The sequence below is a fragment of the Lutra lutra genome, chromosome X (assembly GCF_902655055.1).
Source record: "Lutra lutra chromosome X, mLutLut1.2, whole genome shotgun sequence".
Lineage (NCBI taxonomy): Eukaryota > Metazoa > Chordata > Mammalia > Carnivora > Mustelidae > Lutra > Lutra lutra.
In genome coordinates, this window is record NC_062296.1 from 16,289,321 (window position 1) to 16,301,063 (window position 11,743).

Consider the following 11,743-nt stretch of genomic DNA (forward strand, 5'->3'; position numbering starts at 1 on the left):
TAAAAAGTCTCAACGTTACTTGCTGAAAAATTAAAAAAAAAAAAAAAAAAACCGAGAAGACACTGAAAGGTGAGGAAAAAAAAAAAAAGAGGAGGAGAAAACTTGGGACGCATGGAACTCAACAGCAGTGAATCCTGTCTGCACTGGATGCTGGAGAAGGTGGCAATCCCAAATGCCAAAAGACACAGACAGAAAAACCTCCAAGCTCTCTCTAGCCCAAGGCCAAGGAGAGGGACAACCTAGCAAGACAGAAACCTTTTAGACTGGGACACCTGGGTGGCTCAGTCATTAAGCATCTGCATTCAGCTCAGGTCATGATCTCAGGGTCCTGGGATCGAGTCCCACATCCGGCTCCTGCTCAGTGGGGAGCCTGCCTCTCCCTCTGCACTCCCCACTGCTTGTGTGCATTCTCTCTATCTCAAATAAATAAACAAAATCTTAACAAAAAGGAACCTTTTAGACAGTAAGCACTCTACTCCAGCCAAACCCCACAGAAAGTACAATGGCCTCAACCCAGCCATGCCGCTGAAGTCATGGTGTAGAACCTAGACCCCACCTTCAAGAGGCTGTCACAGAGCATCCTCATCCCCCGGCTAGAGTGGAGTGGAAAAGGCCTAGCAAAGAGTCAGAACAATCAGGCAGAAAATCAGCAAAGATAGAGAAGAACCAAACCATAAACCAAAAGGATCTAATCAAGATTTACAGAATAATCCTTCCAACAACAGAAGAATGCACATTCTTTTCAGGCCCCTGTGACACGTGATACCAAGATAGACCAGACTCGGGGCCATAACAGCAAACTTCAATATATTTAAAAGAATTGGAAGGGACGCCTGGGTGGCTCAGTTGGTTAAGCAGCTGCCTTCGGCTCAGGTCATGATCCCAGCGTGCTGGGATCAAGTCCCACATCGGGCTCCTTACTCACTGGGGAGCCTGCTTCTCCCTCTGCCTCTGCCTGCCATTCTGTCTGCCTGTGCTCACTCTCTCTCCCTCTCTCTCTCTGACAAATAAATAAATAAAATCTTAAAAAAAAAAAAAAGAATTGGAAGCACACAGTTTGTTCTCTGACTACAATGGAACCAAACTAGAAATTAGGAAGAGAAAGCTAACAGGAACACTTTGAAACACTTGGAAACTACAGAACACACTTCTAAATAATCCATAGATGAAAGAAGAAGTTTCAAGGAAAATTTTAAAATGCCTTGAACTGAATGAAAATGAAAATCCAACATGTAATTTCTGACACCCAGCTACAGGAGTGTTAAAGGGCAAATTTATGGCACTAAATGTTTATGTTAGAAAAGAAAAGGATCAAATCAATAATCTAAGTCCCCACTTGAAGAACTCAGACAAAGAAGGGTCGCCTGGTTGACTCAGTCAGGCAACCGACTCTTGATTTCAGCACAGGTCAGAATCTTGGGGTCAAGGACTTGAACCCCACATAGGGCTCCACGCTCAGCAGGGAGTCTACTTGAGGATTCTCTCCTTCTTCCTCTGCCCCTCCCCCCACTCACACTCTCATTCTCTCTCTCTCTCTCTCTCTCAACTAAATAAATAAATCTAAAATAATAAAGAACCCAGAAGAAGAAAAGCAAAATAAATCCAAAGCAAGGAAAAGGAGGAAAATAACAAAAAGCAGAACTCAATAAAATTGAAAGTGAGAAAAAAATCACATAAAAGCAATGAAACAAGAAGTTGGTTCTCCCAGGATACCTGGGTGGCTCAGTCAGTGAAGCATCTGCCTTCGGCTCAGGTCATGATCCCAGGGTCCTGGGATCGAGTCCCTCATCGGGCTCACTGCCCATCAGGGAGCCTACTTCTCCCTCTTCTTCTGCCCCTCCCCCTGCTTGTGCTTCTGCTCTCTCTCTCTCTCAAATAAATAAATAAAAATTTTTAAAGATTTTTATTTATTTGACAGACAGAGAGAGATCACAAGTAGGCAGAGAGGCAGGCAGAGAGAGGGGGAAGCAGGCTCCCTGCTGAGCAGAGAGCCCTACGTGGGGCTCGATCCCAGGATCCTGGGATCAAGACTGGACCTGAAGGCAGAGGCTTAACCCACTGAGCCACCCAGGCGCCGTCAAATAAATAAGTAAAATCTTAAAAAAAAAAAAGAAGCTGATTCTCTGAAAAAGCATATAAAATTAACAAACCTTTAGTGAGACTGAGAAAGAAAGGAAACAGGGAAGACACAAGTAAACTAACATCAGGCATGAAATGGAGAACATCACTAGACTCTGCAACCATTGAAAGGATAATAAGAAAATACTAGACAACCCTACACACAGAGAAGTTAGATAAAATGGACCAATTCCTTGAAAAGCACAAACTACCAAAACTCACCCAATTATTAAATAAATAATGTCAAATAATACTACAACAATGAAGGAAATTGAATTTGTAACTTTAAATCCCCCTAAAAAGACATCTCCTGGCCCAGATGGTTTCATTAAAGATCTTACCAAACACTGAACAATCAATTAACCTGAATAATCCTCCGTATCTTACAGGAGAGGGGAACACTTTTCAACTCATTTTATGCGGTCAGTTTTACTCCAGTAACAAAACCAAGCAAAGACACTGCAAAAACAAACAAACTAAAACTAAAACTATAGACCAACATCCCTCATGAACTGAGATGCAAAAATACTTAAGAAAATATTAGTAACTAGAATCCAGCAATATAACAATTCTATCCCATAACCAAATGAGTTTTACTCCAGAGATGCAAGGCTGGTTCAGTAGTTTTTTTTTTTAAACCTCAGAATTGCACACTTTATTTTTTTTTAATTTTTTAAAACTTTTATTTATTTATTTGACAGAGAGAGAGAGAGCACAAGTAGGCAGAGGCAGGCAGAGAGGAGGGGGAAGCAGGCTCCCTGCTGAGCAGAGAGCCAGATGCGGGGCTCGATCCCAGGACCCTGAGGTCATGACCTGAGCCACCTAGGTGCCCCTGGTTCAGTAGTTTTTAAAAAATGAATCAATATGGGGCTCCTGGGTGGCTCAGAGGGTTAAAGCCTCTGCCTTTGGCTCAGGTCATGATCCCAGGGTCGAGCCCCACATCGGGCTCTCTCCTTGGTGGGGAGCCTGCTTCCTCCTCTCTCTCATTGTCTGCCTCTCTGCCTCCTTGTGATCTCTCTCTGTCGAATAAATAAATAAAATCTTAAAAAAAATGAATCAATATAATCCACAAAAATAATTTGGCTCAAGAAGAAAAGTCATATGATTCTATCACTCGATGCAGAAAAAAAAAAATCTGACAAAATCCAATAGCTATTTATGATTTTTTAAAAAACTATTAGGGGCGCCTGGGTGGCTCAGTCGGCTTAGTGTCTGACTCTTGATTTCAGCTCAGGTCATGATCTCAGGGTTGTGAGATCCAGCCCTGTGTTAGACTCTGCACTGGGCATGGAGCCTACTTAGGATTCTCTCTCTCCCTCTGCCTTTCTCCCACCCTCTTCCTAAATAAATAAATAAATAAATAAATAAATAAAAATTTAAAAACTATTCAAAAACTTCCACAACATGTTAAAGAACACCTGCAGAAAACCTTCAGCTAACATCATGCTTTGTGGGAAAAGAATGAATGTTCCCCCCAACTCCATAAGATCGGGAACAAGGCAAGAGCATCAGTTCTCTACGCTGTGGGAAGACAGCTCTGTGGGCCTCATCTCAGATTCTGGGTGTAGAATTTAGGAGTGTGCATTCAACAAGCCCCCCGGCAGAATCAGGCACTGAGAGGACCACAGATGAGAACCTCCATCTAGGGTTGACCTGTTCAGCCAAGGGCAGGGGCTTGTTAAAAATCACAGATGTTCGCGGTCACTTGGGTGGCTCAGTTAAGTGTCTGCCTTCAGCTCAGGTCATGATCCCGGGGTCCTGGGACTGAGCCCCACATCGGGCTCCCTGCTCAGTGGGGAGTCTGCTTCTCCCTCTCCCACACCCCCTGCTTGTTTTCTCTCTCTCTCAAATAAAACAAATAAAATATTTTTTTAAAAAAATCACAGATGTCAGGGCACCTGGGTAGCTGAGTCAGTTAAGCATCCGCCTTTGACTCAGGTCCTGATCTCAGGGTCCTGGAATTGAGCCCCACCTGGGGCTCCTCACTCAGCAGGAATCTGCTTCTCCCTCTCCCTCTGCTCCTCCTCCTCCTCCTCTCTCTCTCTCTCTCTCTCTCTTTCTCTCAAATAAATAAATAAAAATCTTATAAAAAATCACAGACACCCACCCTTGCTGTATCTTTCTAATGCAGTATCTCAACCTTGGAACTACACATTAGAATCACCTTGGGAACTGAAAATATCTGCCTGTCCCGACCACTCACCAGAACAATTAAAACTGAGTATTTGGTGGAGGGGAAGCCAGCGTATCAGTATTTCTAAAGGCTCCCTAAACAATCCCACTGTGCAGCCATGGCTGAGAAACACAGTGAAAAAAGGAAAGGCAGTAACCTGGTCAGGATGTAGCCTAACATAGGAAGACAGCAGAGAGAAGCAACGTGATCAGGCTGGGGTGGCATTTCTCAGCTGTTGCTAGGTTGCTAATGTTGGGGGTGGAGATGGTGTCGGAAGAGCCACCGTTAGCTCAACCCCTGGATTACTACTATAGCCTTGACGTTGTACTATGCATTTTATGTCATTCACTCCACTTGAATGCAAACTCCGGGAGGCAGGGTCTATCTGTCCTGTTCTCAGTCAGTGGTTTCCCCAGCACTCAGCGCTAGTGAAGTATTTGTAGCATCAACTAAGTATGAGTCTCATTTTAGGACCATCTGCCTCCAAATCACCAGGCGTCATTGAAACAAAAGATGCCCTTCTCTGTTGCACTACTGCTCTTCCGATCTTGTGCAAAGTACTTCTACGATCGCTCTCTTGTCTGCCTCATTAGTCCAGTCTTCCCAGGAGCCTCCAAAGTACTCCAGCAGAAGACTCTTTCAAAGTGGTTATTAGCAGGATGGGAAGAATCATTCTTTCGCCAAATATTTATTGGTGAATACACTGGGATCTGGAGAAACAGCATTCTAGTAGGAAATATATGCATTAAGCATATGGATACACTAGTAAATATGTAACCATAAACTGTGAGAAGTTCCATGAAAGAAAAGAAGATGATGTGCTCTAATAATGAGTAACAGGAGACTTCAACAGGCTGGGGAATCAGAAAAGGCCTCTCTGAGAAGGTTGCATTCTAGCAGATTTGCAAAAGGTGTGTTAGTCCATTGGAGAGGGACCAAGATGAGCTTTCCAGGCAGAAGAAATGGCCTTGGGTGATTGTCCAGAGTCAGGAAAGAACCTGGTGCTTTTGAACTGAAAGCAAGCCAGGAGGGCAGAGTGGCTGATGAGGAAGGCGGGAAGAGTTCATGTGGAGTTCTAGAGGAGAAAGGGAAGGGCTCAGGCGTCTTCCGGAGTATGGTGGGAAGCCATTGGAAGGTTCTAGCGGGGGAATGGTATGATCTAGTTGACGAAGCTGCTGTGAACGGCAGGATTAGAAGCAAGAAGTCCCCATGGGAGGTTCCCAGCATGCTCTGGGTGAAGTAGTGGAGGTGGGGAGAAGTAGATGGTTGGGATGTTTTTGCTGGAGAAAGGAGTGTTTTTCCCTATTCCGCTCCTCTCTGTACTCTGCAAGTGAGACATCACATGAAGCTCCGTGTTAGGACGCAGGGGCACATACATGTAGGGCTAGACATACTCTGGGAGGGGGGGATTGTCTCAGACCCACAAGAACAGACCACAGGCGGTGACAGTCTTGCTCCAACCACTGCAGTTGGAAAGAAGAGTGTCGCAGGAGAGATCAGTGACAAACAGATTCTTTCAAAACACGGTTGAACCATTGGTTTGTGAATTTACTTTTCTCATTGAGGCAAAATTTAATTCAATTAAAGGCACAGATCCTACATGCCCAGTTTTGTGGCCTTTGAAAAATGTACGCACTGCGTATATTCTTCGGTGCCTGTTTTGTTTCACTCATCATACGTTGTTGAGACTGTGTTGTGTGTAACCGCAGACCATTCCTTTCCATGGCTGAGTAGCATTCCATTGCAAGAAAACATCCCGCATTTTCTCCATCCTCCTGTTCATGGACATTTGAGTAGTTGCCCAGCAGCTAACTGTCACTCTGAGTTTCATTAGAGTTTCGTTACAGAGCAAGGCATACCTTTGATTCACTTTTCTCTTGTTTATCTCCCCATTTTCTACCTCAAATTTCCATCATTCGTACGTATTTACCCTTCGATTCATCAGTTCTCAACCTTACAATCTTCCAACCTTGTCCACGGAAATGCGCTTCCGTTTTTATTTTCACTTCAGGGACACATTTTCCAGGAATCCACATATTTTCACTCACATTGTGCCTATCCCTAGGAAACAGACGATAAAAGCCAGCTAGATTCTTATTTAGAATCTCTTTCCTCGCAGGAAGAAGATCCGCAGATGGGATGGCTATCCAGATAGGGGGTGAATTTTTTTAGAAACCTTACGTTTTCCAAAACAAAACGAATTCGTGAGAAAAATGGCATTGTTTTGCATTTTCAAAATACTCTTTAGTGTCTAGGATAATAAAAGACGGCTTGATTCTCATGTCGGCTTCTGTGTTCAATCGGTTGCCATATGTTGTTTTGGTTACAACATGCAAAGAGAATCAGGACTCATATAGACATGCAGTTGGAAAAAAGACGAACATTTCAATAACTTTTTCAGATAATGATGGGTATTTTCCTTTGCTTCTGCACCAGGGGCCGTGGGTTCTGATGCCTCTGGGAACTTTGGAAGGTAAGAGGTTGGAGCAATCCAATTTTGGAGGGAGCTGAGCACTCTCCCATAGATGCTACAGATTTCTCAACCTTGGCTCTACTGACATTTGGCCTTGGGCCATTCCTTGTTGTGTGTTAGGGTGGGGGAGGGGCAGACCGTGTTTGGTGGGATGTTTACCAGCATCCCTGGGCTCTACCCACTCAATGTCAGGAACACCTCCCCCACACTTGTGACAACCAAAGATGTCTCCAGACATTGCCAAATATCACCTAGTGGGGCAAAGTCCCCCTCTCTCCACTGAGAACCACAGAACAGGCACCCCACAAAGGCCCTTTTGGTAGGACTGAACAATTCAAGATGAAAGTTATAAGGACTTTCCATAACTGTACTGACTTTTCTCTGTTAGAAATACAGTTGACAAGAGCTATCATTTACTAAGTGCTATTTGGCACTTCCCCCACATTAACTAATTTACTCCTCACATCAACACTGAGAGGTCAGTATCAATATTCCCATTTTACAGATGAGGTCATCAAAACTCAGAAAGCTCGCCACATGCCCAAGAGAGGGGCAGGACTGGGATTAGTATCTGTGTCTAATTGACTACTATGCATATGCTCCAAACCACCGGAGTATTAGTTGTGTTAGAAATGCAGTTTCCTCTGGCACTCGTTGTACAATCCCGTCTAATGATCTTACTGAGATAACAGAGTCATGCAGGATTTTAGGTGGGAAATACAATCGGGGGTGACTTCTTGACCTAGTACCTAGATTAGCTTTGGGTAAACTTAATTGAAGCATTAGTTTGATGGATTGCAGAGACTTCTGGGGTAAGATCAAAGAGACATAAGTATAAGGCCTTAAGGGACCAAATTACCCATCTCATCGGTTCAAGAAGCCATGGCAATAATTAATCAAGCAGTCTCGTGAAGGTGCTGGCGGGACTTTTCTGATATCTCAGATCCTCAGCCCCAGGGAGGGGGAAGGGCAATACCACCTCTGTTTGACCCCAAGCCTGGCTGTTAAGCCCTTTGCTTTAGCTCAGGAGAAAAATGTTTGGGGGAATGGTAACCAGGCCCTCTAATTTCTAGGACAGTGTTCTTCCAACTGTCCATCACAATGCTTTTGGGATCATGAAATCAATTTCGTAGATCATGAGCAGCATTTAAGGCACTCGGCTTTTCCTTTCTTCTGCAGTGTCTGCCATGACTTGTCACAACTTTTTTTTTTTTTCATTTGCTATTTATCCATTTGTTATCCTAAGGAAAAAAAATAAAATTGAAAATTCTTACCATGAATTTCACTAGACCTTTTTATGTTCTGCAATGCAGTTTCAAAATGCAAATGTTAAAGGAGCACCTGGGTGGCTCAGTCGGTTAAGTGACTGCCTTTGGCTCTGGTCGTGATCCCAGGGCCCTGGGGTGGAGCCCCTCATTGGGCTCTCTGCTCAGCTGGGAGCCCTCTTCTCCCTTTCTCTCTGCCTGCCGTTCCCCTTGCTTGTGCTCTCTCTCTCTCTTTCTCTCATTCTGTCAAATAAATAAATAAAATCTTTTTAAAAATACAAAATAAAATGCAAATGTAAAAACATTTAACTAACCTGCAGAATCACCAAAATTACACAATTCATATTTTGTAGCTCATATTTGCACTTATACTAAGTACTGGTTCTTACCAGAATAGTGAGTACACCACACAAAACTGATTCAACTATTTTGATTTCATGTTCTAAATGTTCTGTTATTGTTTTTTTTGTTATTGAGGTATAACTGACATAGAACATGATATTAGTTTCATGCGTACCACATCATGATTTGCTATTCTCACCCCAAGGACAAAACGTTATCTCCCGTCTTGATACACATGCATTCCACCGACTGTCTCTACCTTCAGTTTACTGGTGAGCAAGGATGGAGGAAAGGGAAAGGGTGGGTTTATCTTTGCCTTCCGTGTCATTATTTTCAGCATAAGTGGTCCGCTAATGCAGGAAAGCAACCCACCAGGACGTGCTAGGGTTCCTTGATCTTCCTGTTCCCAGAATTCCCCTGCCTTCTTTCTGCACTGGAAACAAGCTCTGGTTCGAAAGGAAAGCATGGACTCTGGTTTGTCACCACCAACGTTCCCCCACCCCATCCCCCACCTTACTCAGCTGTAGATGCGACATGCTGACCTCACCCTGGCCCCCGGTCTTGCTGAACTACCCCCCACCACGCCGCTTCGTGGGCCCACCGGAGTTCTGTGTTCATGGAGCATCAGCAATGCTGTATGCAAATGGGCAGCAAGAAATGGCTACAGAGGGGCTCCTGGGTGGCACAGTCATTAAGCATCTGCCTTCGACTCAGGTCATGATCCTAGGGTCCTGGGATAGAGCTCCACATCCAGCTTCTCCCTCTCCCTGTACTTCTCCCCCTGCTTGTACTCTCTCTCTCTCTCTCTCTCTCAAATAAAATAAATAAAATATTTTTTAAAAATCAGAGATGTCATGGACAACCTGCTTCTCCCTCTCGTCCCCACTTGTGCTCTCTGTTGCTATCTCTGTCTCTCTCTCTCTCAAATAAATAAATAAAATATTTAAAAATACATACAAACATACCTGAAGGTCAGGGCACCTGGCTGGTTTGGTCAGTAAAGCACATGACTCTTGATTAGGGGAGGGTTGGGGGGCTATGGGGGTGTTGTAAGTTGGAGCCCCATGCTGGGAGTAGATTACTTAAAAATAAAATCTTTAAAAAAAATACTTGAAGGTCTACTATGCTCAAAAGGGGTTGAACTACTGCTTTACTATAGGGCGCCTGGGTGGCTCAGTCAATAAGCATATGCCTTCAGCTCAGGTCAGGATCCTGGGGTCCTGGGATCGAGCCCTACATAAGGCTCCCTGCTTAGCAAGAAACCTGCTTCTCCCTCTTCCACTCCCCCTGCTTGTGTTCCCTCTCTTGCTATGTCTCTTTCTGTCAAATAAATAAAAGTCTGGAAAGAAAGGAAGAAAAGGAAGAAAGGAAGGAAGGAAGGAAAAGAAAAGAAATGGCAGCAGACATGCATACCGCCCGAATTGCACCTGCTCACGGGCAAGCTCCACCATTCCACCCGACTTCACTTGCAAAACACAAGCTCAAAAATAAAATTATTAGTAATGTCAACATGGCAACAGCAGAAAATTAAACCAAAGTGTGGGAGTCTTCCTGAGCTCAGAGCCCCATGTTACTGTATGAGTCATGTGCCTCGGAAGCCAGCCCCGATTATAAGGTATCGCTGCTGAATGCTTTGTTTCGGGGTGTGTGTGAGAGTGTGAGAGTGTGTGCTATGTGTGTACGGGGATGGTCACCAAAGTGTGACAGCCCCTGCTTCTGCCATTCCCCTCCCCTACTAGGGGTTGGCACTTTTTTTCTGGAAACAGCAAGCTGATTTTAGTTAGAAGAGGACAGAAGCCAGCTCCCCCATGTGATGCAAGTTCTGTCCACATTCTCCCTTAACCCCTGCATCTCATGTGACTCTTTTTTTTATTTTTTATAAACATATAATATATTTTTATCCCCAGGAGTACAGGTCTGTGAATCGCCAGGTTTACACACTTCACAGCACTCACCTTAGCACATACCCTCCCCAATGTCCATATTCCCCACCCCCCTCTCCCAACCCCCCTCCTCCCAGCAACCCTCAGTTTGTTTTGTGAGATGAAGAGTCACTTATGGTTTGTCTCCCTCCCAATCCCATCATGTGGCTCTTATGGCAAGACTGACCAGGGTCACCTCCTGTTATGAGCAGGCACCCTTGACCTCACCCAGGGAGCGGGCCAAGGAGAAAAAGGCAGGTCTATCCCCAGCCTAAATTCCTTTAAGCTCAAGGGGCAAGAGGCGTCCTTAAACCTCGCTCGCTCGTGCAGGCTGGTTTACCAGAGTATTTAACTACTTAGAGACTGAGCACTAAGTAGGCTCTTTCCCGGGGCATCTTTGGGATTATATCCTACCCTTGGGAATCTGTGGGTGTTGGCCGGTAAGATGGGCTTCAAGGATCCACAGACCCTACTCCTGTCTTTTTCCCTATTCATGCAGCAGGCCTTGGCATTAATTTTGTTTCTCATTGTAAAAGTTTTGCAAGTTCCATAGAGAAGTGAGAAGATACAGAAAATTATAAAGAAAACTTAAATGTCTTACTGCCTAGGGTTCCATCATAACCACTATAAACATATTTTGTGTATTTTCTTCCATGCATGTGTTTTTGTTTCTTTATTTCAAGTTTATTTCTTTAAGTCATCTCTACACCCAAAGTGGAGCTTGAACTCACAACCCAAGATCAAGAGCCACACTTCTGGCTGAGTCAGCCAGGTGCCCTTGCTATTCATTTTTCTATGTGTATGCACTACAATTAAAGACAGTGGTACACTGAAACTAATATAATGTTATATAAATTATACCTCCATAAAAAAGGCAATGGATCATATTGTGTAGAGAAGTTGGAATCTGTTTATTCCACTTAATATATATAAGATTCAGTTTGTCTCTCCCTTAGACTATGCTGCCCATGCACAGATCGAATCTTTCTCTCATGCTGTCTTCTGTATTTCTTTCAATGCATTAATATCCTTGGTTCACCAGTTAAAGTAGTTGTTCCTCATAACTAGGAAGCATTTTTTTCCACCTGTTAGTTTCCCTCTCCAAATTTCATCTTTGCTCTTGTAATTTGCACCCTCTGCTGCAACAATCTTCCCTTGGAGCTAGAACCAGACTTCTACAGCAAGTTCAAATTTTTATCAAAAACAAATTATTACAGGGGAGCCCAGGTGGCTCAGTCAGTTAAGCATGTACCTTCAGCTCAGGTCAGGATCCCGGGGTCCCAGGATTAAGCCCCGTGTCAGACTCCCTGCTCAATGGAGAGTCATGCTTCTCTCCTCCCCACCCCCTGCTCATGCTCTCTGTCACTCTCTCTCAAGTAAATAAATAAAATCTTTTTAAAAAAATTACTGTAGCTTCAGAAGTACCCACACTTTGAATGCAATACCCATT